The sequence below is a fragment of the Lithobates pipiens genome, unplaced genomic scaffold, assembly GCF_037356315.1.
Source record: "Lithobates pipiens isolate NorthernLeopardFrog02 unplaced genomic scaffold, aLitPip1_a1.2 Scaffold_94, whole genome shotgun sequence".
Lineage (NCBI taxonomy): Eukaryota > Metazoa > Chordata > Amphibia > Anura > Ranidae > Lithobates > Lithobates pipiens.
The window spans coordinates 676,980-704,834 of record NW_027507917.1 but is presented as its reverse complement, the minus strand read 5'-3'; positions in this window follow the sequence as shown (position 1 = coordinate 704,834).

The window sequence follows — 27,855 nt, the reverse complement described above, 5'->3', positions numbered from 1 at the left end:
GCTGGTTTTCACCACGTGGTTCTCCAGAAACAGGAGCTCAAAGTCAGTCACTTTGATCACATTTTGCTTCAAGCTGACCAGAGATCTATCTGGCATGCCCCCTCACCTCGGCACCCCCTCCCCCCTCAGGGGGAGGGGGTGCCGAGGTGGGGGTCCACTCGCAGCTCGATGGTGCACCAGTATGGAAGGTTCCCCAGTAATGGGAGTTCAAAGTTCAAAAGTTGGTTCAATTGGAGCTCAACTTGAAACGGTCATATTTCCTGAACCATAGATGGTATTGATTCACTTTTTTCGGCTCCATGTAGTCGAGGGTCTTGTGAGTATGCATGCCAAGTTTGGGGCAGTTTGGACCTAAAACGGGGGAGCTATCGGGTCCCAAACATGGCCAGTTTTCACATAGGCACCAATGTAAAAATTAGATGTCCTAGGGGTACCATCTTTGGGGAGTCAGTACAGGTCGGCCTTAGGTTATAGGGGCTCCAAATTTGCACCATAGGTGCTAAAGAGTCTCCCCTACAAGTGTGCAAAGTTTGGGCTGGTTTTCACCACGTGGTTCTCCAGAAACAGGAGCTCAAAGTCAGTCACTTTGATCACATTTTGCTTCAAGCTGACCAGAGATCTATCTGGCATGCCCCTTCACCTCGGCACCCCCTCCCCCCTCAGGGGGAGGGGGTGCCGAGGTGGGGGTCCACTCGCAGCTCGATGGTGCACCAGTATGGAAGGTTCCCCAGTAATGGGAGTTCAAAGTTCAAAAGTTGGTTCAATTGGAGCTCAACTTGAAACGGTCATATTTCCCGAACCATACATGGGAATGATTCACTTTTTTCGGCTCCATGTAGTCGAGGGTCTTGGGAGTATGCATGCAAAGTTTGGGGCAGTTTGGACCTAAAACGGGGGAGCTATCGGGTCCCAAACATGGCCAGTTTTCACATAGGCACCAATGTAAAAATTAGATGTCCTAGGGGTACCATCTTTGGGGAGTCAGTACAGGTCGGCCTTAGGTTATAGGGGCTCCAAATTTGCACCATAGGTGCTAAAGAGTCTCCCCTACAAGTGTGCAAAGTTTGGGCTGGTTTTCACCACGTGGTTCTCCAGAAACAGGAGCTCAAAGTCAGTCACTTTGATCACATTTTGCTTCAAGCTGACCAGAGATCTATCTGGCATGCCCCCTCACCTCGGCACCCCCCTCCCCCCTCAGGGGGAGGGGGTGCCGAGGTGGGGGTCCACTCGCAGCTCGATGGTGCACCAGTATGGAAGGTTCCCCAGTAATGGGAGTTCAAAGTTCAAAAGTTGGTTCAATTGGAGCTCAACTTGAAACGGTCATATTTCCTGAACCATAGATGGTATTGATTCACTTTTTTCGGCTCCATGTAGTCGAGGGTCTTGTGAGTATGCATGCCAAGTTTGGGGCAGTTTGGACCTAAAACGGGGGAGCTATCGGGTCCCAAACATGGCCAGTTTTCACATAGGCACCAATGTAAAAATTAGATGTCCTAGGGGTACCATCTTTGGGGAGTCAGTACAGGTCGGTCTTAGGTTATAGGGGCTCCAAATTTGCACCATAGGTGCTAAAGAGTCTCCCCTACAAGTGTGCAAAGTTTGGGCTGGTTTTCACCACGTGGTTCTCCAGAAACAGGAGCTCAAAGTCAGTCACTTTGATCACATTTTGCTTCAAGCTGACCAGAGATCTATCTGGCATGCCCCCTCACCTCGGCACCCCCTCCCCCCTCAGGGAGAGGGGGTGCCGAGGTGGGGGTCCACTCGCAGCTTGATGGTGCACCAGTATGGAAGGTTCCCCAGTAATGGGAGTTCAAAGTTCAAAAGTTGGTTCAATTGGAGCTCAACTTGAAACGGTCATATTTCCTGAACCATAGATGGTATTGATTCACTTTTTTCGGCTCCATGTAGTCGAGGGTCTTGGGAGTATGCATGCAAAGTTTGGGGCCCATAGGACCTAAAACGGGGGAGCTATCGGGTCCCAAACATGGCCAGTTTTCACATAGGCACCAATGTAAAAATTAGATGTCCTAGGGGTACCATCTTTGGGGAGTCAGTACAGGTCGGCCTTAGGTTATAGGGGCTCCAAATTTGCACCATAGGTGCTAAAGAGTCTCCCCTACAAGTGTGCAAAGTTTGGGCTGGTTTTCACCACGTGGTTCTCCAGAAACAGGAGCTCAAAGTCAGTCACTTTGATCACATTTTGCTTCAAGCTGACCAGAGATCTATCTGGCATGCCCCCTCACCTCGGCACCCCCTCCCTCCTCAGGGGGAGGGGGTGCCGAGGTGTCGGCACCCCCTCCCCCCTCAGGGGGAGGGGGTGCCGAGGTGGGGGTCCACTCGCAGCTCGATGGTGCACCAGTATGGAAGGTTCCCCAGTAATGGGAGTTCAAAGTTCAAAAGTTGGTTCAATTGGAGCTCAACTTGAAACGGTCATATTTCCTGAACCATAGATGGTATTGATTCACTTTTTTCGGCTCCATGTAGTCGAGGGTCTTGTGAGTATGCATGCCATGTTTGGGGCAGTTTGGACCTAAAACGGGGGAGCTATCGGGTCCCAAACATGGCCAGTTTTCACATAGGCACCAATGTAAAAATTTGATGTCCTAGGGGTACCATCTTTGGGGAGTCAGTACAGGTCGGCCTTAGGTTATAGGGGCTCCAAATTTGCACCATAGGTGCTAAAGAGTCTCCCCTACAAGTGTGCAAAGTTTGGGCTGGTTTTCACCACGTGGTTCTCCAGAAACAGGAGCTCAAAGTCAGTCACTTTGATCACATTTTGCTTCAAGCTGACCAGAGATCTATCTGGCATGCCCCTTCACCTCGGCACCCCCTCCCCCCTCAGGGGGAGGGGGTGCCGAGGTGGGGGTCCACTCGCAGCTCGATGGTGCACCAGTATGGAAGGTTCCCCAGTAATGGGAGTTCAAAGTTCCAAAGTTGGTTCAATTGGAGCTCAACTTTAAACGGTCATATTTCCCGAACCATACATGGGAATGATTCACTTTCTTCAGCCCCACGTAGCCCAGGGTCTTGTGAGTATGCATGCCAAGTTTGGGGCAGTTTGGACCTAAAACGGGGGAGCTATCGGGTCCCAAACATGGCCAGTTTTCACATAGGCACCAATGTAAAAATTAGATGTCCTAGGGGTACCATCTTTGGGGAGTCAGTACAGGTCGGCCTTAGGTTATAGGGGCTCCAAATTTGCACCATAGGTGCTAAAGAGTCTCCCCTACAAGTGTGCAAAGTTTGGGCTGGTTTTCACCACGTGGTTCTCCAGAAACAGGAGCTCAAAGTCAGTCACTTTGATCACATTTTGCTTCAAGCTGACCAGAGATCTATCTGGCATGCCCCCTCACCTCGGCACCCCCTCCCCCCTCAGGGGGAGGGGGTGCCGAGGTGGGGGTCCACTCGCAGCTCGATGGTGCACCAGTATGGAAGGTTCCCCAGTAATGGGAGTTCAAAGTTCAAAAGTTGGTTCAATTGGAGCTCAACTTGAAACGGTCATATTTCCTGAACCATAGATGGTATTGATTCACTTTTTTCGGCTCCATGTAGTCGAGGGTCTTGTGAGTATGCATGCCAAGTTTGGGGCAGTTTGGACCTAAAACGGGGGAGCTATCGGGTCCCAAACATGGCCAGTTTTCATATAGGCACCAATGTAAAAATTAGATGTCCTAGGGGTACCATCTTTGGGGAGTCAGTACAGGTCGGCCTTAGGTTATAGGGGCTCCAAATTTGCACCATAGGTGCTAAAGAGTCTCCCCTACAAGTGTGCAAAGTTTGGGCTGGTTTTCACCACGTGGTTCTCCAGAAACAGGAGCTCAAAGTCAGTCACTTTGATCACATTTTGCTTCAAGCTGACCAGAGATCTATCTGGCATGCCCCCTCACCTCGGCACCCCCTCCCCCCTCAGGGGGAGGAGGTGCCGAGGTGGGGGTCCACTCGCAGCTCGATGGTGCACCAGTATGGAAGGTTCCCCAGTAATGGGAGTTCAAAGTTCAAAAGTTGGTTCAATTGGAGCTCAACTTGAAACGGTCATATTTCCTGAACCATAGATGGTATTGATTCACTTTTTTCGGCTCCATGTAGTCGAGGGTCTTGTGAGTATGCATGCCAAGTTTGGGGCAGTTTGGACCTAAAACGGGGGAGCTATCGGGTCCCAAACATGGCCAGTTTTCACATAGGCACCAATGTAAAAATTTGATGTCCTAGGGGTACCATCTTTGGGGAGTCAGTACAGGTCGGCCTTAGGTTATAGGGGCTCCAAATTTGCACCATAGGTGCTAAAGAGTCTCCCCTACAAGTGTGCAAAGTTTGGGCTGGTTTTCACCACGTGGTTCTCCAGAAACAGGAGCTCAAAGTCAGTCACTTTGATCACATTTTGCTTCAAGCTGACCAGAGATCTATCTGGCATGCCCCCTCACCTCGGCACCCCCTCCCCCCTCAGGGGGAGGGGGTGCCGAGGTGGGGGTCCACTCGCAGCTTGATGGTGCACCAGTATGGAAGGTTCCCCAGTAATGGGAGTTCAAAGTTCAAAAGTTGGTTCAATTGGAGCTCAACTTGAAACGGTCATATTTCCTGAACCATAGATGGTATTGATTCACTTTTTTCGGCTCCATGTAGTCGAGGGTCTTGGGAGTATGCATGCAAAGTTTGGGGCCCATAGGACCTAAAACGGGGGAGCTATCGGGTCCCAAACATGGCCAGTTTTCACATAGGCACCAATGTAAAAATTAGATGTCCTAGGGGTACCATCTTTGGGGAGTCAGTACAGGTCGGCCTTAGGTTATAGGGGCTCCAAATTTGCACCATAGGTGCTAAAGAGTCTCCCCTACAAGTGTGCAAAGTTTGGGCTGGTTTTCACCACGTGGTTCTCCAGAAACAGGAGCTCAAAGTCAGTCACTTTGATCACATTTTGCTTCAAGCTGACCAGAGATCTATCTGGCATGCCCCCTCACCTCGGCACCCCCTCCCCCCTCAGGGGGAGGGGGTGCCGAGGTGGGGGTCCACTCGCAGCTCGATGGTGCACCAGTATGGAAGGTTCCCCAGTAATGGGAGTTCAAAGTTCAAAAGTTGGTTCAATTGGAGCTCAACTTGAAACGGTCATATTTCCTGAACCATAGATGGTATTGATTCACTTTTTTCGGCTCCATGTAGTCGAGGGTCTTGTGAGTATGCATGCCAAGTTTGGGGCAGTTTGGACCTAAAACGGGGGAGCTATCGGGTCCCAAACATGGCCAGTTTTCACATAGGCACCAATGTAAAAATTAGATGTCCTAGGGGTAACATCTTTGGGGAGTCAGTACAGGTCGGCCTTAGGTTATAGGGGCTCCAAATTTGCACCATAGGTGCTAAAGAGTCTCCCCTACAAGTGTGCAAAGTTTGGGCTGGTTTTCACCACGTGGTTCTCCAGAAACAGGAGCTCAAAGTCAGTCACTTTGATCACATTTTGCTTCAAGCTGACCAGAGATCTATCTGGCATGCCCCCTCACCTCGGCACCCCCTCCCCCCTCAGGGGGAGGGGGTGCCGAGGTGGGGGTCCACTCGCAGCTTGATGGTGCACCAGTATGGAAGGTTCCCCAGTAATGGGAGTTCAAAGTTCAAAAGTTGGTTCAATTGGAGCTCAACTTGAAACGGTCATATTTCCTGAACCATAGATGGTATTGATTCACTTTTTTCGGCTCCATGTAGTCGAGGGTCTTGGGAGTATGCATGCAAAGTTTGGGGCCCATAGGACCTAAAACAGGGGAGCTATCGGGTCCCAAACATGGCCAGTTTTCACATAGGCACCAATGTAAAAATTAGATGTCCTAGGGGTACCATCTTTGGGGAGTCAGTACAGGTCGGCCTTAGGTTATAGGGGCTCCAAATTTGCACCATAGGTGCTAAAGAGTCTCCCCTACAAGTGTGCAAAGTTTGGGCTGGTTTTCACCACGTGGTTCTCCAGAAACAGGAGCTCAAAGTCAGTCACTTTGATCACATTTTGCTTCAAGCTGACCAGAGATCTATCTGGCATGCCCCCTCACCTCGGCACCCCCTCCCCCCTCAGGGGGAGGGGGTGCCGAGGTGGGGGTCCACTCGCAGCTCGATGGTGCACCAGTATGGAAGGTTCCCCAGTAATGGGAGTTCAAAGTTCAAAAGTTGGTTCAATTGGAGCTCAACTTGAAACGGTCATATTTCCTGAACCATAGATGGTATTGATTCACTTTTTTCGGCTCCATGTAGTCGAGGGTCTTGGGAGTATGCATGCAAAGTTTGGGGCCCATAGGACCTAAAACAGGGGAGCTATCGGGTCCCAAACATGGCCAGTTTTCACATAGGCACCAATGTAAAAATTAGATGTCCTAGGGGTACCATCTTTGGGGAGTCAGTACAGGTCGGCCTTAGGTTATAGGGGCTCCAAATTTGCACCATAGGTGCTAAAGAGTCTCCCCTACAAGTGTGCAAAGTTTGGGCTGGTTTTCACCACGTGGTTCTCCAGAAACAGGAGCTCAAAGTCAGTCACTTTGATCACATTTTGCTTCAAGCTGACCAGAGATCTATCTGGCATGCCCCCTCACCTCGGCACCCCCTCCCCCCTCAGGGGGAGGGGGTGCCGAGGTGGGGGTCCACTCGCAGCTCGATGGTGCACCAGTATGGAAGGTTCCCCAGTAATGGGAGTTCAAAGTTCAAAAGTTGGTTCAATTGGAGCTCAACTTGAAACGGTCATATTTCCTGAACCATAGATGGTATTGATTCACTTTTTTCGGCTCCATGTAGTCGAGGGTCTTGTGAGTATGCATGCCAAGTTTGGGGCAGTTTGGACCTAAAACGGGGGAGCTATCGGGTCCCAAACATGGCCAGTTTTCATATAGGCACCAATGTAAAAATTAGATGTCCTAGGGGTACCATCTTTGGGGAGTCAGTACAGGTCGGCCTTAGGTTATAGGGGCTCCAAATTTGCACCATAGGTGCTAAAGAGTCTCCCCTACAAGTGTGCAAAGTTTGGGCTGGTTTTCACCACGTGGTTCTCCAGAAACAGGAGCTCAAAGTCAGTCACTTTGATCACATTTTGCTTCAAGCTGACCAGAGATCTATCTGGCATGCCCCCTCACCTCGGCACCCCCTCCCCCCTCAGGGGGAGGGGGTGCCGAGGTGGGGGTCCACTCGCAGCTTGATGGTGCACCAGTATGGAAGGTTCCCCAGTAATGGGAGTTCAAAGTTCAAAAGTTGGTTCAATTGGAGCTCAACTTGAAACGGTCATATTTCCTGAACCATAGATGGTATTGATTCACTTTTTTCGGCTCCATGTAGTCGAGGGTCTTGGGAGTATGCATGCAAAGTTTGGGGCCCATAGGACCTAAAACGGGGGAGCTATCGGGTCCCAAACATGGCCAGTTTTCACATAGGCACCAATGTAAAAATTAGATGTCCTAGGGGTACCATCTTTGGGGAGTCAGTACAGGTCGGCCTTAGGTTATAGGGGCTCCAAATTTGCACCATAGGTGCTAAAGAGTCTCCCCTACAAGTGTGCAAAGTTTGGGCTGGTTTTCACCACGTGGTTCTCCAGAAACAGGAGCTCAAAGTCAGTCACTTTGATCACATTTTGCTTCAAGCTGACCAGAGATCTATCTGGCATGCCCCCTCACCTCGGCACCCCCTCCCCCCTCAGGGGGAGGGGGTGCCGAGGTGGGGGTCCACTCGCAGCTCGATGGTGCACCAGTATGGAAGGTTCCCCAGTAATGGGAGTTCAAAGTTCAAAAGTTGGTTCAATTGGAGCTCAACTTGAAACGGTCATATTTCCTGAACCATAGATGGTATTGATTCACTTTTTTCGGCTCCATGTAGTCGAGGGTCTTGTGAGTATGCATGCCAAGTTTGGGGCAGTTTGGACCTAAAACGGGGGAGCTATCGGGTCCCAAACATGGCCAGTTTTCACATAGGCACCAATGTAAAAATTAGATGTCCTAGGGGTAACATCTTTGGGGAGTCAGTACAGGTCGGCCTTAGGTTATAGGGGCTCCAAATTTGCACCATAGGTGCTAAAGAGTCTCCCCTACAAGTGTGCAAAGTTTGGGCTGGTTTTCACCACGTGGTTCTCCAGAAACAGGAGCTCAAAGTCAGTCACTTTGATCACATTTTGCTTCAAGCTGACCAGAGATCTATCTGGCATGCCCCCTCACCTCGGCACCCCCTCCCCCCTCAGGGGGAGGGGGTGCCGAGGTGGGGGTCCACTCGCAGCTTGATGGTGCACCAGTATGGAAGGTTCCCCAGTAATGGGAGTTCAAAGTTCAAAAGTTGGTTCAATTGGAGCTCAACTTGAAACGGTCATATTTCCTGAACCATAGATGGTATTGATTCACTTTTTTCGGCTCCATGTAGTCGAGGGTCTTGGGAGTATGCATGCAAAGTTTGGGGCCCATAGGACCTAAAACAGGGGAGCTATCGGGTCCCAAACATGGCCAGTTTTCACATAGGCACCAATGTAAAAATTAGATGTCCTAGGGGTACCATCTTTGGGGAGTCAGTACAGGTCGGCCTTAGGTTATAGGGGCTCCAAATTTGCACCATAGGTGCTAAAGAGTCTCCCCTACAAGTGTGCAAAGTTTGGGCTGGTTTTCACCACGTGGTTCTCCAGAAACAGGAGCTCAAAGTCAGTCACTTTGATCACATTTTGCTTCAAGCTGACCAGAGATCTATCTGGCATGCCCCCTCACCTCGGCACCCCCTCCCCCCTCAGGGGGAGGGGGTGCCGAGGTGGGGGTCCACTCGCAGCTCGATGGTGCACCAGTATGGAAGGTTCCCCAGTAATGGGAGTTCAAAGTTCAAAAGTTGGTTCAATTGGAGCTCAACTTGAAACGGTCATATTTCCTGAACCATAGATGGTATTGATTCACTTTTTTCGGCTCCATGTAGTCGAGGGTCTTGGGAGTATGCATGCAAAGTTTGGGGCCCATAGGACCTAAAACAGGGGAGCTATCGGGTCCCAAACATGGCCAGTTTTCACATAGGCACCAATGTAAAAATTAGATGTCCTAGGGGTACCATCTTTGGGGAGTCAGTACAGGTCGGCCTTAGGTTATAGGGGCTCCAAATTTGCACCATAGGTGCTAAAGAGTCTCCCCTACAAGTGTGCAAAGTTTGGGCTGGTTTTCACCACGTGGTTCTCCAGAAACAGGAGCTCAAAGTCAGTCACTTTGATCACATTTTGCTTCAAGCTGACCAGAGATCTATCTGGCATGCCCCCTCACCTCGGCACCCCCTCCCCCCTCAGGGGGAGGGGGTGCCGAGGTGGGGGTCCACTCGCAGCTCGATGGTGCACCAGTATGGAAGGTTCCCCAGTAATGGGAGTTCAAAGTTCAAAAGTTGGTTCAATTGGAGCTCAACTTGAAACGGTCATATTTCCTGAACCATAGATGGTATTGATTCACTTTTTTCGGCTCCATGTAGTCGAGGGTCTTGTGAGTATGCATGCCAAGTTTGGGGCAGTTTGGACCTAAAACGGGGGAGCTATCGGGTCCCAAACATGGCCAGTTTTCATATAGGCACCAATGTAAAAATTAGATGTCCTAGGGGTACCATCTTTGGGGAGTCAGTACAGGTCGGCCTTAGGTTATAGGGGCTCCAAATTTGCACCATAGGTGCTAAAGAGTCTCCCCTACAAGTGTGCAAAGTTTGGGCTGGTTTTCACCACGTGGTTCTCCAGAAACAGGAGCTCAAAGTCAGTCACTTTGATCACATTTTGCTTCAAGCTGACCAGAGATCTATCTGGCATGCCCCCTCACCTCGGCAGCCCCTCCCCCCTCAGGGGGAGGGGGTGCCGAGGTGGGGGTCCACTCGCAGCTCGATGGTGCACCAGTATGGAAGGTTCCCCAGTAATGGGAGTTCAAAGTTCCAAAGTTGGTTCAATTGGAGCTCAACTTTAAACGGTCATATTTCCCGAACCATACATGGGAATGATTCACTTTCTTCAGCCCCACGTAGCCCAGGGTCTTGTTAGTATGCATGCCAAGTTTGGGGCAGTTTGGACCTAAAACGGGGGAGCTATCGGGTCCCAAACATGGCCAGTTTTCACATAGGCACCAATGTAAAAATTAGATGTCCTAGGGGTACCATCTTTGGGGAGTCAGTACAGGTCGGCCTTAGGTTATAGGGGCTCCAAATTTGCACCATAGGTGCTAAAGAGTCTCCCCTACAAGTGGGCAAAGTTTGGGCTGGTTTTCACCACGTGGTTCTCCAGAAACAGGAGCTCAAAGTCAGTCACTTTGATCACATTTTGCTTCAAGCTGACCAGAGATCTATCTGGCATGCCCCCTCACCTCGGCACCCCCTCCCCCCTCAGGGGGAGGGGGTGCCGAGGTGGGGGTCCACTCGCAGCTCGATGGTGCACCAGTATGGAAGGTTCCCCAGTAATGGGAGTTCAAAGTTCAAAAGTTGGTTCAATTGGAGCTCAACTTGAAACGGTCATATTTCCTGAACCATAGATGGTATTGATTCACTTTTTTCGGCTCCATGTAGTCGAGGGTCTTGTGAGTATGCATGCCAAGTTTGGGGCAGTTTGGACCTAAAACGGGGGAGCTATCGGGTCCCAAACATGGCCAGTTTTCACATAGGCACCAATGTAAAAATTAGATGTCCTAGGGGTACCATCTTTGGGGAGTCAGTACAGGTCGGCCTTAGGTTATAGGGGCTCCAAATTTGCACCATAGGTGCTAAAGAGTCTCCCCTACAAGTGTGAAAAGTTTGGGCTGGTTTTCACCACGTGGTTCTCCAGAAACAGGAGCTCAAAGTCAGTCACTTTGATCACATTTTGCTTCAAGCTGACCAGAGATCTATCTGGCATGCCCCCTCACCTCGGCACCCCCTCCCCCCTCAGGGGGAGGGGGTGCCGAGGTGGGGGTCCACTCGCAGCTCGATGGTGCACCAGTATGGAAGGTTCCCCAGTAATGGGAGTTCAAAGTTCAAAAGTTGGTTCAATTGGAGCTCAACTTGAAACGGTCATATTTCCTGAACCATAGATGGTATTGATTCACTTTTTTCGGCTCCATGTAGTCGAGGGTCTTGGGAGTATGCATGCAAAGTTTGGGGCCCATAGGACCTAAAACGGGGGAGCTATCGGGTCCCAAACATGGCCAGTTTTCACATAGGCACCAATGTAAAAATTAGATGTCCTAGGGGTACCATCTTTGGGGAGTCAGTACAGGTCGGCCTTAGGTTATAGGGGCTCCAAATTTGCACCATAGGTGCTAAAGAGTCTCCCCTACAAGTGTGCAAAGTTTGGGCTGGTTTTCACCACGTGGTTCTCCAGAAACAGGAGCTCAAAGTCAGTCACTTTGATCACATTTTGCTTCAAGCTGACCAGAGATCTATCTGGCATGCCCCCTCTCGGCACCCCCTCCCCCCTCAGGGGGAGGGGGTGCCGAGGTGGGGGTCCACTCGCAGCTCGATGGTGCACCAGTATGGAAGGTTCCCCAGTAATGGGAGTTCAAAGTTCAAAAGTTGGTTCAATTGGAGCTCAACTTGAAACGGTCATATTTCCTGAACCATAGATGGTATTGATTCACTTTTTTCGGCTCCATGTAGTCGAGGGTCTTGTGAGTATGCATGCCAAGTTTGGGGCAGTTTGGACCTAAAACGGGGGAGCTATCGGGTCCCAAACATGGCCAGTTTTCACATAGGCACCAATGTAAAAATTAGATGTCCTAGGGGTACCATCTTTGGGGAGTCAGTACAGGTCGGCCTTAGGTTATAGGGGCTCCAAATTTGCACCATAGGTGCTAAAGAGTCTCCCCTACAAGTGTGCAAAGTTTGGGCTGGTTTTCACCACGTGGTTCTCCAGAAACAGGAGCTCAAAGTCAGTCACTTTGATCACATTTTGCTTCAAGCTGACCAGAGATCTATCTGGCATGCCCCTTCACCTCGGCACCCCCTCCCCCCTCAGGGGGAGGGGGTGCCGAGGTGGGGGTCCACTCGCAGCTCGATGGTGCACCAGTATGGAAGGTTCCCCAGTAATGGGAGTTCAAAGTTCCAAAGTTGGTTCAATTGGAGCTCAACTTTAAACGGTCATATTTCCCGAACCATACATGGGAATGATTCACTTTCTTCAGCCCCACGTAGCCCATGGTCTTGTGAGTATGCATGCCAAGTTTGGGGCAGTTTGGACCTAAAACGGGGGAGCTATCGGGTCCCAAACATGGCCAGTTTTCACATAGGCACCAATGTAAAAATTAGATGTCCTAGGGGTACCATCTTTGGGGAGTCAGTACAGGTCGGCCTTAGGTTATAGGGGCTCCAAATTTGCACCATAGGTGCTAAAGAGTCTCCCCTACAAGTGTGCAAAGTTTGGGCTGGTTTTCACCACGTGGTTCTCCAGAAACAGGAGCTCAAAGTCAGTCACTTTGATCACATTTTGCTTCAAGCTGACCAGAGATCTATCTGGCATGCCCCCTCACCTCGGCACCCCCTCCCCCCTCAGGGGGAGGGGGTGCCGAGGTGGGGGTCCACTCGCAGCTCGATGGTGCACCAGTATGGAAGGTTCCCCAGTAATGGGAGTTCAAAGTTCAAAAGTTGGTTCAATTGGAGCTCAACTTGAAACGGTCATATTTCCTGAACCATAGATGGTATTGATTCACTTTTTTCGGCTCCATGTAGTCGAGGGTCTTGGGAGTATGCATGCAAAGTTTGGGGCCCATAGGACCTAAAACGGGGGAGCTATCGGGTCCCAAACATGGCCAGTTTTCACATAGGCACCAATGTAAAAATTAGATGTCCTAGGGGTACCATCTTTGGGGAGTCAGTACAGGTCGGCCTTAGGTTATAGGGGCTCCAAATTTGCACCATAGGTGCTAAAGAGTCTCCCCTACAAGTGTGCAAAGTTTGGGCTGGTTTTCACCACGTGGTTCTCCAGAAACAGGAGCTCAAAGTCAGTCACTTTGATCACATTTTGCTTCAAGCTGACCAGAGATCTATCTGGCATGCCCCCTCACCTCGGCACCCCCTCCCCCCTCAGGGGGAGGGGGTGCCGAGGTGGGGGTCCACTCGCAGCTCGATGGTGCACCAGTATGGAAGGTTCCCCAGTAATGGGAGTTCAAAGTTCCAAAGTTGGTTCAATTGGAGCTCAACTTTAAACGGTCATATTTCCCGAACCATACATGGGAATGATTCACTTTCTTCAGCCCCACGTAGCCCAGGGTCTTGTTAGTATGCATGCCAAGTTTGGGGCAGTTTGGACCTAAAACGGGGGAGCTATCGGGTCCCAAACATGGCCAGTTTTCACATAGGCACCAATGTAAAAATTAGATGTCCTAGGGGTACCATCTTTGGGGAGTCAGTACAGGTCGGCCTTAGGTTATAGGGGCTCCAAATTTGCACCATAGGTGCTAAAGAGTCTCCCCTACAAGTGTGCAAAGTTTGGGCTGGTTTTCACCACGTGGTTCTCCAGAAACAGGAGCTCAAAGTCAGTCACTTTGATCACATTTTGCTTCAAGCTGACCAGAGATCTATCTGGCATGCCCCCTCACCTCGGCACCCCCTCCCCCCTCAGGGGGAGGGGGTGCCGAGGTGGGGGTCCACTCGCAGCTCGATGGTGCACCAGTATGGAAGGTTCCCCAGTAATGGGAGTTCAAAGTTCAAAAGTTGGTTCAATTGGAGCTCAACTTGAAACGGTCATATTTCCTGAACCATAGATGGTATTGATTCACTTTTTTCGGCTCCATGTAGTCGAGGGTCTTGTGAGTATGCATGCCAAGTTTGGGGCAGTTTGGACCTAAAACGGGGGAGCTATCGGGTCCCAAACATGGCCAGTTTTCACATAGGCACCAATGTAAAAATTAGATGTCCTAGGGGTACCATCTTTGGGGAGTCAGTACAGGTCGGCCTTAGGTTATAGGGGCTCCAAATTTGCACCATAGGTGCTAAAGAGTCTCCCCTACAAGTGTGAAAAGTTTGGGCTGGTTTTCACCACGTGGTTCTCCAGAAACAGGAGCTCAAAGTCAGTCACTTTGATCACATTTTGCTTCAAGCTGACCAGAGATCTATCTGGCATGCCCCCTCACCTCGGCACCCCCTCCCCCCTCAGGGGGAGGGGGTGCCGAGGTGGGGGTCCACTCGCAGCTCGATGGTGCACCAGTATGGAAGGTTCCCCAGTAATGGGAGTTCAAAGTTCAAAAGTTGGTTCAATTGGAGCTCAACTTGAAACGGTCATATTTCCTGAACCATAGATGGTATTGATTCACTTTTTTCGGCTCCATGTAGTCGAGGGTCTTGTGAGTATGCATGCCAAGTTTGGGGCAGTTTGGACCTAAAACGGGGGAGCTATCGGGTCCCAAACATGGCCAGTTTTCACATAGGCACCAATGTAAAAATTAGATGTCCTAGGGGTACCATCTTTGGGGAGTCAGTACAGGTCGGCCTTAGGTTATAGGGGCTCCAAATTTGCACCATAGGTGCTAAAGAGTCTCCCCTACAAGTGTGCAAAGTTTGGGCTGGTTTTCACCACGTGGTTCTCCAGAAACAGGAGCTCAAAGTCAGTCACTTTGATCACATTTTGCTTCAAGCTGACCAGAGATCTATCTGGCATGCCCCCTCACCTCGGCACCCCCTCCCCCCTCAGGGGGAGGGGGTGCCGAGGTGGGGGTCCACTCGCAGCTCGATGGTGCACCAGTATGGAAGGTTCCCCAGTAATGGGAGTTCAAAGTTCAAAAGTTGGTTCAATTGGAGCTCAACTTGAAACGGTCATATTTCCTGAACCATAGATGGTATTGATTCACTTTTTTCGGCTCCATGTAGTCGAGGGTCTTGTGAGTATGCATGCCAAGTTTGGGGCAGTTTGGACCTAAAACGGGGGAGCTATCGGGTCCCAAACATGGCCAGTTTTCACATAGGCACCAATGTAAAAATTAGATGTCCTAGGGGTACCATCTTTGGGGAGTCAGTACAGGTCGGCCTTAGGTTATAGGGGCTCCAAATTTGCACCATAGGTGCTAAAGAGTCTCCCCTACAAGTGTGAAAAGTTTGGGCTGGTTTTCACCACGTGGTTCTCCAGAAACAGGAGCTCAAAGTCAGTCACTTTGATCACATTTTGCTTCAAGCTGACCAGAGATCTATCTGGCATGCCCCCTCACCTCGGCACCCCCTCCCCCCTCAGGGGGAGGGGGTGCCGAGGTGGGGGTCCACTCACAGCTCGATGGTGCACCAGTATGGAAGGTTCCCCAGTAATGGGAGTTCAAAGTTCAAAAGTTGGTTCAATTGGAGCTCAACTTGAAACGGTCATATTTCCTGAACCATAGATGGTATTGATTCACTTTTTTCGGCTCCATGTAGTCGAGGGTCTTGGGAGTATGCATGCAAAGTTTGGGGCCCATAGGACCTAAAACGGGGGAGCTATCGGGTCCCAAACATGGCCAGTTTTCACATAGGCACCAATGTAAAAATTAGATGTCCTAGGGGTACCATCTTTGGGGAGTCAGTACAGGTCGGCCTTAGGTTATAGGGGCTCCAAATTTGCACCATAGGTGCTAAAGAGTCTCCCCTACAAGTGTGCAAAGTTTGGGCTGGTTTTCACCACGTGGTTCTCCAGAAACAGGAGCTCAAAGTCAGTCACTTTGATCACATTTTGCTTCAAGCTGACCAGAGATCTATCTGGCATGCCCCCTCACCTCGGCACCCCCTCCCCCCTCAGGGGGAGGGGGTGCCGAGGTGGGGGTCCACTCGCAGCTCGATGGTGCACCAGTATGGAAGGTTCCCCAGTAATGGGAGTTCAAAGTTCAAAAGTTGGTTCAATTGGAGCTCAACTTGAAACGGTCATATTTCCTGAACCATAGATGGTATTGATTCACTTTTTTCGGCTCCATGTAGTCGAGGGTCTTGTGAGTATGCATGTCAAGTTTGGGGCAGTTTGGACCTAAAACGGGGGAGCTATCGGGTCCCAAACATGGCCAGTTTTCACATAGGCACCAATGTAAAAATTAGATGTCCTAGGGGTACCATCTTTGGGGAGTCAGTACAGGTCGGCCTTAGGTTATAGGGGCTCCAAATTTGCACCATAGGTGCTAAAGAGTCTCCCCTACAAGTGTGCAAAGTTTGGGCTGGTTTTCACCACGTGGTTCTCCAGAAACAGGAGCTCAAAGTCAGTCACTTTGATCACATTTTGCTTCAAGCTGACCAGAGATCTATCTGGCATGCCCCCTCACCTCGGCACCCCCTCCCCCCTCAGGGGGAGGGGGTGCCGAGGTGGGGGTCCACTCGCAGCTCGATGGTGCACCAGTATGGAAGGTTCCCCAGTAATGGGAGTTCAAAGTTCAAAAGTTGGTTCAATTGGAGCTCAACTTGAAACGGTCATATTTCCTGAACCATAGATGGTATTGATTCACTTTTTTCGGCTCCATGTAGTCGAGGGTCTTGTGAGTATGCATGCCAAGTTTGGGGCAGTTTGGACCTAAAACGGGGGAGCTATCGGGTCCCAAACATGGCCAGTTTTCACATAGGCACCAATGTAAAAATTAGATGTCCTAGGGGTACCATCTTTGGGGAGTCAGTACAGGTCGGCCTTAGGTTATAGGGGCTCCAAATTTGCACCATAGGTGCTAAAGAGTCTCCCCTACAAGTGTGAAAAGTTTGGGCTGGTTTTCACCACGTGGTTCTCCAGAAACAGGAGCTCAAAGTCAGTCACTTTGATCACATTTTGCTTCAAGCTGACCAGAGATCTATCTGGCATGCCCCCTCACCTCGGCACCCCCTCCCCCCTCAGGGGGAGGGGGTGCCGAGGTGGGGGTCCACTCGCAGCTCGATGGTGCACCAGTATGGAAGGTTCCCCAGTAATGGGAGTTCAAAGTTCAAAAGTTGGTTCAATTGGAGCTCAACTTGAAACGGTCATATTTCCTGAACCATAGATGGTATTGATTCACTTTTTTCGGCTCCATGTAGTCGAGGGTCTTGTGAGTATGCATGCCAAGTTTGGGGCAGTTTGGACCTAAAACGGGGGAGCTATCGGGTCCCAAACATGGCCAGTTTTCACATAGGCACCAATGTAAAAATTAGATGTCCTAGGGGTACCATCTTTGGGGAGTCAGTACAGGTCGGCCTTAGGTTATAGGGGCTCCAAATTTGCACCATAGGTGCTAAAGAGTCTCCCCTACAAGTGTGAAAAGTTTGGGCTGGTTTTCACCACGTGGTTCTCCAGAAACAGGAGCTCAAAGTCAGTCACTTTGATCACATTTTGCTTCAAGCTGACCAGAGATCTATCTGGCATGCCCCCTCACCTCGGCACCCCCTCCCCCCTCAGGGGGAGGGGGTGCCGAGGTGGGGGTCCACTCGCAGCTCGATGGTGCACCAGTATGGAAGGTTCCCCAGTAATGGGAGTTCAAAGTTCAAAAGTTGGTTCAATTGGAGCTCAACTTGAAACGGTCATATTTCCTGAACCATAGATGGTATTGATTCACTTTTTTCGGCTCCATGTAGTCGAGGGTCTTGGGAGTATGCATGCAAAGTTTGGGGCCCATAGGACCTAAAACGGGGGAGCTATCGGGTCCCAAACATGGCCAGTTTTCACATAGGCACCAATGTAAAAATTAGATGTCCTAGGGGTACCATCTTTGGGGAGTCAGTACAGGTCGGCCTTAGGTTATAGGGGCTCCAAATTTGCACCATAGGTGCTAAAGAGTCTCCCCTACAAGTGTGCAAAGTTTGGGCTGGTTTTCACCACGTGGTTCTCCAGAAACAGGAGCTCAAAGTCAGTCACTTTGATCACATTTTGCTTCAAGCTGACCAGAGATCTATCTGGCATGCCCCCTCACCTCGGCACCCCCTCCCCCCTCAGGGGGAGGGGGTGCCGAGGTGGGGGTCCACTCGCAGCTCGATGGTGCACCAGTATGGAAGGTTCCCCAGTAATGGGAGTTCAAAGTTCAAAAGTTGGTTCAATTGGAGCTCAACTTGAAACGGTCATATTTCCTGAACCATAGATGGTATTGATTCACTTTTTTCGGCTCCATGTAGTCGAGGGTCTTGTGAGTATGCATGCCAAGTTTGGGGCAGTTTGGACCTAAAACGGGGGAGCTATCGGGTCCCAAACATGGCCAGTTTTCACATAGGCACCAATGTAAAAATTAGATGTCCTAGGGGTACCATCTTTGGGGAGTCAGTACAGGTCGGCCTTAGGTTATAGGGGCTCCAAATTTGCACCATAGGTGCTAAAGAGTCTCCCCTACAAGTGTGCAAAGTTTGGGCTGGTTTTCACCACGTGGTTCTCCAGAAACAGGAGCTCAAAGTCAGTCACTTTGATCACATTTTGCTTCAAGCTGACCAGAGATCTATCTGGCATGCCCCCTCACCTCGGCACCCCCTCCCCCCTCAGGGGGAGGGGGTGCCGAGGTGGGGGTCCACTCGCAGCTCGATGGTGCACCAGTATGGAAGGTTCCCCAGTAATGGGAGTTCAAAGTTCAAAAGTTGGTTCAATTGGAGCTCAACTTGAAACGGTCATATTTCCTGAACCATAGATGGTATTGATTCACTTTTTTCGGCTCCATGTAGTCGAGGGTCTTGTGAGTATGCATGCCAAGTTTGGGGCAGTTTGGACCTAAAACGGGGGAGCTATCGGGTCCCAAACATGGCCAGTTTTCACATAGGCACCAATGTAAAAATTAGATGTCCTAGGGGTACCATCTTTGGGGAGTCAGTACAGGTCGGCCTTAGGTTATAGGGGCTCCAAATTTGCACCATAGGTGCTAAAGAGTCTCCCCTACAAGTGTGAAAAGTTTGGGCTGGTTTTCACCACGTGGTTCTCCAGAAACAGGAGCTCAAAGTCAGTCACTTTGATCACATTTTGCTTCAAGCTGACCAGAGATCTATCTGGCATGCCCCCTCACCTCGGCACCCCCTCCCCCCTCAGGGGGAGGGGGTGCCGAGGTGGGGGTCCACTCGCAGCTCGATGGTGCACCAGTATGGAAGGTTCCCCAGTAATGGGAGTTCAAAGTTCAAAAGTTGGTTCAATTGGAGCTCAACTTGAAACGGTCATATTTCCTGAACCATAGATGGTATTGATTCACTTTTTTCGGCTCCATGTAGTCGAGGGTCTTGGGAGTATGCATGCAAAGTTTGGGGCCCATAGGACCTAAAACGGGGGAGCTATCGGGTCCCAAACATGGCCAGTTTTCACATAGGCACCAATGTGAAAATTAGATGTCCTAGGGGTACCATCTTTGGGGAGTCAGTACAGGTCGGCCTTAGGTTATAGGGGCTCCAAATTTGCACCATAGGTGCTAAAGAGTCTCCCCTACAAGTGTGCAAAGTTTGGGCTGGTTTTCACCACGTGGTTCTCCAGAAACAGGAGCTCAAAGTCAGTCACTTTGATCACATTTTGCTTCAAGCTGACCAGAGATCTATCTGGCATGCCCCCTCACCTCGGCACCCCCTCCCCCCTCAGGGGGAGGGGGTGCCGAGGTGGGGGTCCACTCGCAGCTCGATGGTGCACCAGTATGGAAGGTTCCCCAGTAATGGGAGTTCAAAGTTCAAAAGTTGGTTCAATTGGAGCTCAACTTGAAACGGTCATATTTCCTGAACCATAGATGGTATTGATTCACTTTTTTCGGCTCCATGTAGTCGAGGGTCTTGTGAGTATGCATGCCAAGTTTGGGGCAGTTTGGACCTAAAACGGGGGAGCTATCGGGTCCCAAACATGGCCAGTTTTCACATAGGCACCAATGTAAAAATTAGATGTCCTAGGGGTACCATCTTTGGGGAGTCAGTACAGGTCGGCCTTAGGTTATAGGGGCTCCAAATTTGCACCATAGGTGCTAAAGAGTCTCCCCTACAAGTGTGAAAAGTTTGGGCTGGTTTTCACCACGTGGTTCTCCAGAAACAGGAGCTCAAAGTCAGTCACTTTGATCACATTTTGCTTCAAGCTGACCAGAGATCTATCTGGCATGCCCCCTCACCTCGGCACCCCCTCCCCCCTCAGGGGGAGGGGGTGCCGAGGTGGGGGTCCACTCGCAGCTCGATGGTGCACCAGTATGGAAGGTTCCCCAGTAATGGGAGTTCAAAGTTCAAAAGTTGGTTCAATTGGAGCTCAACTTGAAACGGTCATATTTCCTGAACCATAGATGGTATTGATTCACTTTTTTCGGCTCCATGTAGTCGAGGGTCTTGGGAGTATGCATGCAAAGTTTGGGGCCCATAGGACCTAAAACGGGGGAGCTATCGGGTCCCAAACATGGCCAGTTTTCACATAGGCACCAATGTAAAAATTAGATGTCCTAGGGGTACCATCTTTGGGGAGTCAGTACAGGTCGGCCTTAGGTTATAGGGGCTCCAAATTTGCACCATAGGTGCTAAAGAGTCTCCCCTACAAGTGTGCAAAGTTTGGGCTGGTTTTCACCACGTGGTTCTCCAGAAACAGGAGCTCAAAGTCAGTCACTTTGATCACATTTTGCTTCAAGCTGACCAGAGATCTATCTGGCATGCCCCCTCACCTCGGCACCCCCTCCCCCCTCAGGGGGAGGGGGTGCCGAGGTGGGGGTCCACTCGCAGCTCGATGGTGCACCAGTATGGAAGGTTCCCCAGTAATGGGAGTTCAAAGTTCAAAAGTTGGTTCAATTGGAGCTCAACTTGAAACGGTCATATTTCCTGAACCATAGATGGTATTGATTCACTTTTTTCGGCTCCATGTAGTCGAGGGTCTTGTGAGTATGCATGTCAAGTTTGGGGCAGTTTGGACCTAAAACGGGGGAGCTATCGGGTCCCAAACATGGCCAGTTTTCACATAGGCACCAATGTAAAAATTAGATGTCCTAGGGGTACCATCTTTGGGGAGTCAGTACAGGTCGGCCTTAGGTTATAGGGGCTCCAAATTTGCACCATAGGTGCTAAAGAGTCTCCCCTACAAGTGTGCAAAGTTTGGGCTGGTTTTCACCACGTGGTTCTCCAGAAACAGGAGCTCAAAGTCAGTCACTTTGATCACATTTTGCTTCAAGCTGACCAGAGATCTATCTGGCATGCCCCCTCTCGGCACCCCCTCCCCCCTCAGGGGGAGGGGGTGCCGAGGTGGGGGTCCACTCGCAGCTCGATGGTGCACCAGTATGGAAGGTTCCCCAGTAATGGGAGTTCAAAGTTCAAAAGTTGGTTCAATTGGAGCTCAACTTGAAACGGTCATATTTCCTGAACCATAGATGGTATTGATTCACTTTTTTCGGCTCCATGTAGTCGAGGGTCTTGTGAGTATGCATGCCAAGTTTGGGGCAGTTTGGACCTAAAACGGGGGAGCTATCGGGTCCCAAACATGGCCAGTTTTCACATAGGCACCAATGTAAAAATTAGATGTCCTAGGGGTACCATCTTTGGGGAGTCAGTACAGGTCGGCCTTAGGTTATAGGGGCTCCAAATTTGCACCATAGGTGCTAAAGAGTCTCCCCTACAAGTGTGCAAAGTTTGGGCTGGTTTTCACCACGTGGTTCTCCAGAAACAGGAGCTCAAAGTCAGTCACTTTGATCACATTTTGCTTCAAGCTGACCAGAGATCTATCTGGCATGCCCCTTCACCTCGGCACCCCCTCCCCCCTCAGGGGGAGGGGGTGCCGAGGTGGGGGTCCACTCGCAGCTCGATGGTGCACCAGTATGGAAGGTTCCCCAGTAATGGGAGTTCAAAGTTCCAAAGTTGGTTCAATTGGAGCTCAACTTTAAACGGTCATATTTCCCGAACCATACATGGGAATGATTCACTTTCTTCAGCCCCACGTAGCCCATGGTCTTGTGAGTATGCATGCCAAGTTTGGGGCAGTTTGGACCTAAAACGGGGGAGCTATCGGGTCCCAAACATGGCCAGTTTTCACATAGGCACCAATGTAAAAATTAGATGTCCTAGGGGTACCATCTTTGGGGAGTCAGTACAGGTCGGCCTTAGGTTATAGAGGCTCCAAATTTGCACCATAGGTGCTAAAGAGTCTCCCCTACAAGTGTGCAAAGTTTGGGCTGGTTTTCACCACGTGGTTCTCCAGAAACAGGAGCTCAAAGTCAGTCACTTTGATCACATTTTGCTTCAAGCTGACCAGAGATCTATCTGGCATGCCCCCTCACCTCGGCACCCCCTCCCCCCTCAGGGGGAGGGGGTGCCGAGGTGGGGGTCCACTCGCAGCTCGATGGTGCACCAGTATGGAAGGTTCCCCAGTAATGGGAGTTCAAAGTTCAAAAGTTGGTTCAATTGGAGTTAAACTTGAAACGGTCATATTTCCTGAACCATAGATGGTATTGATTCACTTTTTTCGGCTCCATGTAGTCGAGGGTCTTGGGAGTATGCATGCAAAGTTTGGGGCCCATAGGACCTAAAACGGGGGAGCTATCGGGTCCCAAACATGGCCAGTTTTCACATAGGCACCAATGTAAAAATTAGATGTCCTAGGGGTACCATCTTTGGGGAGTCAGTACAGGTCGGCCTTAGGTTATAGGGGCTCCAAATTTGCACCATAGGTGCTAAAGAGTCTCCCCTACAAGTGTGCAAAGTTTGGGCTGGTTTTCACCACGTGGTTCTCCAGAAACAGGAGCTCAAAGTCAGTCACTTTGATCACATTTTGCTTCAAGCTGACCAGAGATCTATCTGGCATGCCCCCTCACCTCGGCACCCCCTCCCCCCTCAGGGGGAGGGGGTGCCGAGGTGGGGGTCCACTCGCAGCTCGATGGTGCACCAGTATGGAAGGTTCCCCAGTAATGGGAGTTCAAAGTTCCAAAGTTGGTTCAATTGGAGCTCAACTTTAAACTGTCATATTTCCCGAACCATACATGGGAATGATTCACTTTCTTCAGCCCCACGTAGCCCAGGGTCTTGTGAGTATGCATGCCAAGTTTGGGGCAGTTTGGACCTAAAACGGGGGAGCTATCGGGTCCCAAACATGGCCAGTTTTCACATAGGCACCAATGTAAAAATTAGATGTCCTAGGGGTACCATCTTTGGGGAGTCAGTACAGGTCGGCCTTAGGTTATAGGGGCTCCAAATTTGCACCATAGGTGCTAAAGAGTCTCCCCTACAAGTGTGCAAAGTTTGGGCTGGTTTTCACCACGTGGTTCTCCAGAAACAGGAGCTCAAAGTCAGTCACTTTGATCACATTTTGCTTCAAGCTGACCAGAGATCTATCTGGCATGCCCCCTCACCTCGGCACCCCCTCCCCCCTCAGGGGGAGGGGGTGCCGAGGTGGGGGTCCACTCGCAGCTCGATGGTGCACCAGTATGGAAGGTTCCCCAGTAATGGGAGTTCAAAGTTCAAAAGTTGGTTCAATTGGAGCTCAACTTGAAACGGTCATATTTCCTGAACCATAGATGGTATTGATTCACTTTTTTCGGCTCCATGTAGTCGAGGGTCTTGGGAGTATGCAAGCAAAGTTTGGGGCCCATAGGACCTAAAACGGGGGAGCTATCGGGTCCCAAACATGGCCAGTTTTCACATAGGCACCAATGTAAAAATTAGATGTCCTAGGGGTACCATCTTTGGGGAGTCAGTACAGGTCGGCCTTAGGTTATAGGGGCTCCAAATTTGCACCATAGGTGCTAAAGAGTCTCCCCTACAAGTGTGCAAAGTTTGGGCTGGTTTTCACCACGTGGTTCTCCAGAAACAGGAGCTCAAAGTCAGTCACTTTGATCACATTTTGCTTCAAGCTGACCAGAGATCTATCTGGCATGCCCCCTCACCTCGGCACCCCCTCCCCCCTCAGGGGGAGGGGGTGCCGAGGTGGGGGTCCACTCGCAGCTCGATGGTGCACCAGTATGGAAGGTTCCCCAGTAATGGGAGTTCAAAGTTCAAAAGTTGGTTCAATTGGAGCTCAACTTGAAACGGTCATATTTCCTGAACCATAGATGGTATTGATTCACTTTTTTCGGCTCCATGTAGTCGAGGGTCTTGTGAGTATGCATGCCAAGTTTGGGGCAGTTTGGACCTAAAACGGGGGAGCTATCGGGTCCCAAACATGGCCAGTTTTCACATAGGCACCAATGTAAAAATTAGATGTCCTAGGGGTACCATCTTTGGGGAGTCAGTACAGGTCGGCCTTAGGTTATAGGGGCTCCAAATTTGCACCATAGGTGCTAAAGAGTCTCCCCTACAAGTGTGAAAAGTTTGGGCTGGTTTTCACCACGTGGTTCTCCAGAAACAGGAGCTCAAAGTCAGTCACTTTGATCACATTTTGCTTCAAGCTGACCAGAGATCTATCTGGCATGCCCCCTCACCTCGGCACCCCCTCCCCCCTCAGGGGGAGGGGGTGCCGAGGTGGGGGTCCACTCGCAGCTCGATGGTGCACCAGTATAGAAGGTTCCCCAGTAATGGGAGTTCAAAGTTCAAAAGTTGGTTCAATTGGAGCTCAACTTGAAACGGTCATATTTCCTGAACCATAGATGGTATTGATTCACTTTTTTCGGCTCCATGTAGTCGAGGGTCTTGGGAGTATGCATGCAAAGTTTGGGGCCCATAGGACCTAAAACGGGGGAGCTATCGGGTCCCAAACATGGCCAGTTTTCACATAGGCACCAATGTAAAAATTAGATGTCCTAGGGGTACCATCTTTGGGGAGTCAGTACAGGTCGGCCTTAGGTTATAGGGGCTCCAAATTTGCACCATAGGTGCTAAAGAGTCTCCCCTACAAGTGTGCAAAGTTTGGGCTGGTTTTCACCACGTGGTTCTCCAGAAACAGGAGCTCAAAGTCAGTCACTTTGATCACATTTTGCTTCAAGCTGACCAGAGATCTATCTGGCATGCCCCTTCACCTCGGCACCCCCTCCCCCCTCAGGGGGAGGGGGTGCCGAGGTGGGGGTCCACTCGCAGCTCGATGGTGCACCAGTATGGAAGGTTCCCCAGTAATGGGAGTTCAAAGTTCCAAAGTTGGTTCAATTGGAGCTCAACTTTAAACGGTCATATTTCCCGAACCATACATGGGAATGATTCACTTTCTTCAGCCCCACGTAGCCCAGGGTCTTGTGAGTATGCATGCCAAGTTTGGGGCAGTTTGGACCTAAAACGGGGGAGCTATCGGGTCCCAAACATGGCCAGTTTTCACATAGGCACCAATGTAAAAATTAGATGTCCTAGGGGTACCATCTTTGGGGAGTCAGTACAGGTCGGCCTTAGGTTATAGGGGCTCCAAATTTGCACCATAGGTGCTAAAGAGTCTCCCCTACAAGTGTGCAAAGTTTGGGCTGGTTTTCACCACGTGGTTCTCCAGAAACAGGAGCTCAAAGTCAGTCACTTTGATCACATTTTGCTTCAAGCTGACCAGAGATCTATCTGGCATGCCCCCTCACCTCGGCACCCCCTCCCCCCTCAGGGGGAGGGGGTGCCGAGGTGGGGGTCCACTCGCAGCTCGATGGTGCACCAGTATGGAAGGTTCCCCAGTAATGGGAGTTCAAAGTTCAAAAGTTGGTTCAATTGGAGCTCAACTTGAAACGGTCATATTTCCTGAACCATAGATGGTATTGATTCACTTTTTTCGGCTCCATGTAGTCGAGGGTATTGGGAGTATGCATGCAAAGTTTGGGGCCCATAGGACCTAAAACGGGGGAGCTATCGGGTCCCAAACATGGCCAGTTTTCACATAGGCACCAATGTAAAAATTAGATGTCCTAGGGGTACCATCTTTGGGGAGTCAGTACAGGTCGGCCTTAGGTTATAGGGGCTCCAAATTTGCACCATAGGTGCTAAAGAGTCTCCCCTACAAGTGTGCAAAGTTTGGGCTGGTTTTCACCACGTGGTTCTCCAGAAACAGGAGCTCAAAGTCAGTCACTTTGATCACATTTTGCTTCAAGCTGACCAGAGATCTATCTGGCATGCCCCCTCACCTCGGCACCCCCTCCCCCCTCAGGGGGAGGGGGTGCCGAGGTGGGGGTCCACTCGCAGCTCGATGGTGCACCAGTATGGAAGGTTTCCCAGTAATGGGAGTTCAAAGTTCAAAAGTTGGTTCAATTGGAGCTCAACTTGAAACGGTCATATTTCCTGAACCATAGATGGTATTGATTCACTTTTTTCGGCTCCATGTAGTCGAGGGTCTTGGGAGTATGCATGCAAAGTTTGGGGCCCATAGGACCTAAAACGGGGGAGCTATCGGGTCCCAAACATGGCCAGTTTTCACATAGGCACCAATGTAAAAATTAGATGTCCTAGGGGTACCATCTTTGGGGAGTCAGTACAGGTCGGCCTTAGGTTATAGGGGCTCCAAATTTGCACCATAGGTGCTAAAGAGTCTCCCCTACAAGTGTGCAAAGTTTGGGCTGGTTTTCACCACGTGGTTCTCCAGAAACAGGAGCTCAAAGTCAGTCACTTTGATCACATTTTGCTTCAAGCTGACCAGAGATCTATCTGGCATGCCCCCTCACCTCGGCACCCCCTCCCCCCTCAGGGGGAGGGGGTGCCGAGGTGGGGGTCCACTCGCAGCTCGATGGTGCACCAGTATGGAAGGTTTCCCAGTAATGGGAGTTCAAAGTTCAAAAGTTGGTTCAATTGGAGCTCAACTTGAAACGGTCATATTTCCTGAACCATAGATGGTATTGATTCACTTTTTTCGGCTCCATGTAGTCGAGGGTCTTGGGAGTATGCATGCAAAGTTTGGGGCCCATAGGACCTAAAACGGGGGAGCTATCGGGTCCCAAACATGGCCAGTTTTCACATAGGCACCAATGTAAAAATTAGATGTCCTAGGGGTACCATCTTTGGGGAGTCAGTACAGGTCGGCCTTAGGTTATAGGGGCTCCAAATTTGCACCATAGGTGCTAAAGAGTCTCCCCTACAAGTGTGCAAAGTTTGGGCTGGTTTTCACCACGTGGTTCTCCAGAAACAGGAGCTCAAAGTCAGTCACTTTGATCACATTTTGCTTCAAGCTGACCAGAGATCTATCTGGCATGCCCCTTCACCTCGGCACCCCCTCCCCCCTCAGGGGGAGGGGGTGCCGAGGTGGGGGTCCACTCGCAGCTCGATGGTGCACCAGTATGGAAGGTTCCCCAGTAATGGGAGTTCAAAGTTCCAAAGTTGGTTCAATTGGAGCTCAACTTTAAACGGTCATATTTCCCGAACCATACATGGGAATGATTCACTTTCTTCAGCCCCACGTAGCCCATGGTCTTGTGAGTATGCATGCCAAGTTTGGGGCAGTTTGGACCTAAAACGGGGGAGCTATCGGGTCCCAAACATGGCCAGTTTTCACATAGGCACCAATGTAAAAATTAGATGTCCTAGGGGTACCATCTTTGGGGAGTCAGTACAGGTCGGCCTTAGGTTATAGGGGCTCCAAATTTGCACCATAGGTGCTAAAGAGTCTCCCCTACAAGTGTGCAAAGTTTGGGCTGGTTTTCACCACGTGGTTCTCCAGAAACAGGAGCTCAAAGTCAGTCACTTTGATCACATTTTGCTTCAAGCTGACCAGAGATCTATCTGGCATGCCCCCTCACCTCGGCACCCCCTCCCCCCTCAGGGGGAGGGGGTGCCGAGGTGGGGGTCCACTCGCAGCTCGATGGTGCACCAGTATGGAAGGTTCCCCAGTAATGGGAGTTCAAAGTTCAAAAGTTGGTTCAATTGGAGCTCAACTTGAAACGGTCATATTTCCTGAACCATAGATGGTATTGATTCACTTTTTTCGGCTCCATGTAGTCGAGGGTCTTGTGAGTATGCATGCCAAGTTTGGGGCAGTTTGGACCTAAAACGGGGGAGCTATCGGGTCCCAAACATGGCCAGTTTTCACATAGGCACCAATGTAAAAATTAGATGTCCTAGGGGTACCATCTTTGGGGAGTCAGTACAGGTCGGCCTTAGGTTATAGGGGCTCCAAATTTGCACCATAGGTGCTAAAGAGTCTCCCCTACAAGTGTGCAAAGTTTGGGCTGGTTTTCACCACGTGGTTCTCCAGAAACAGGAGCTCAAAGTCAGTCA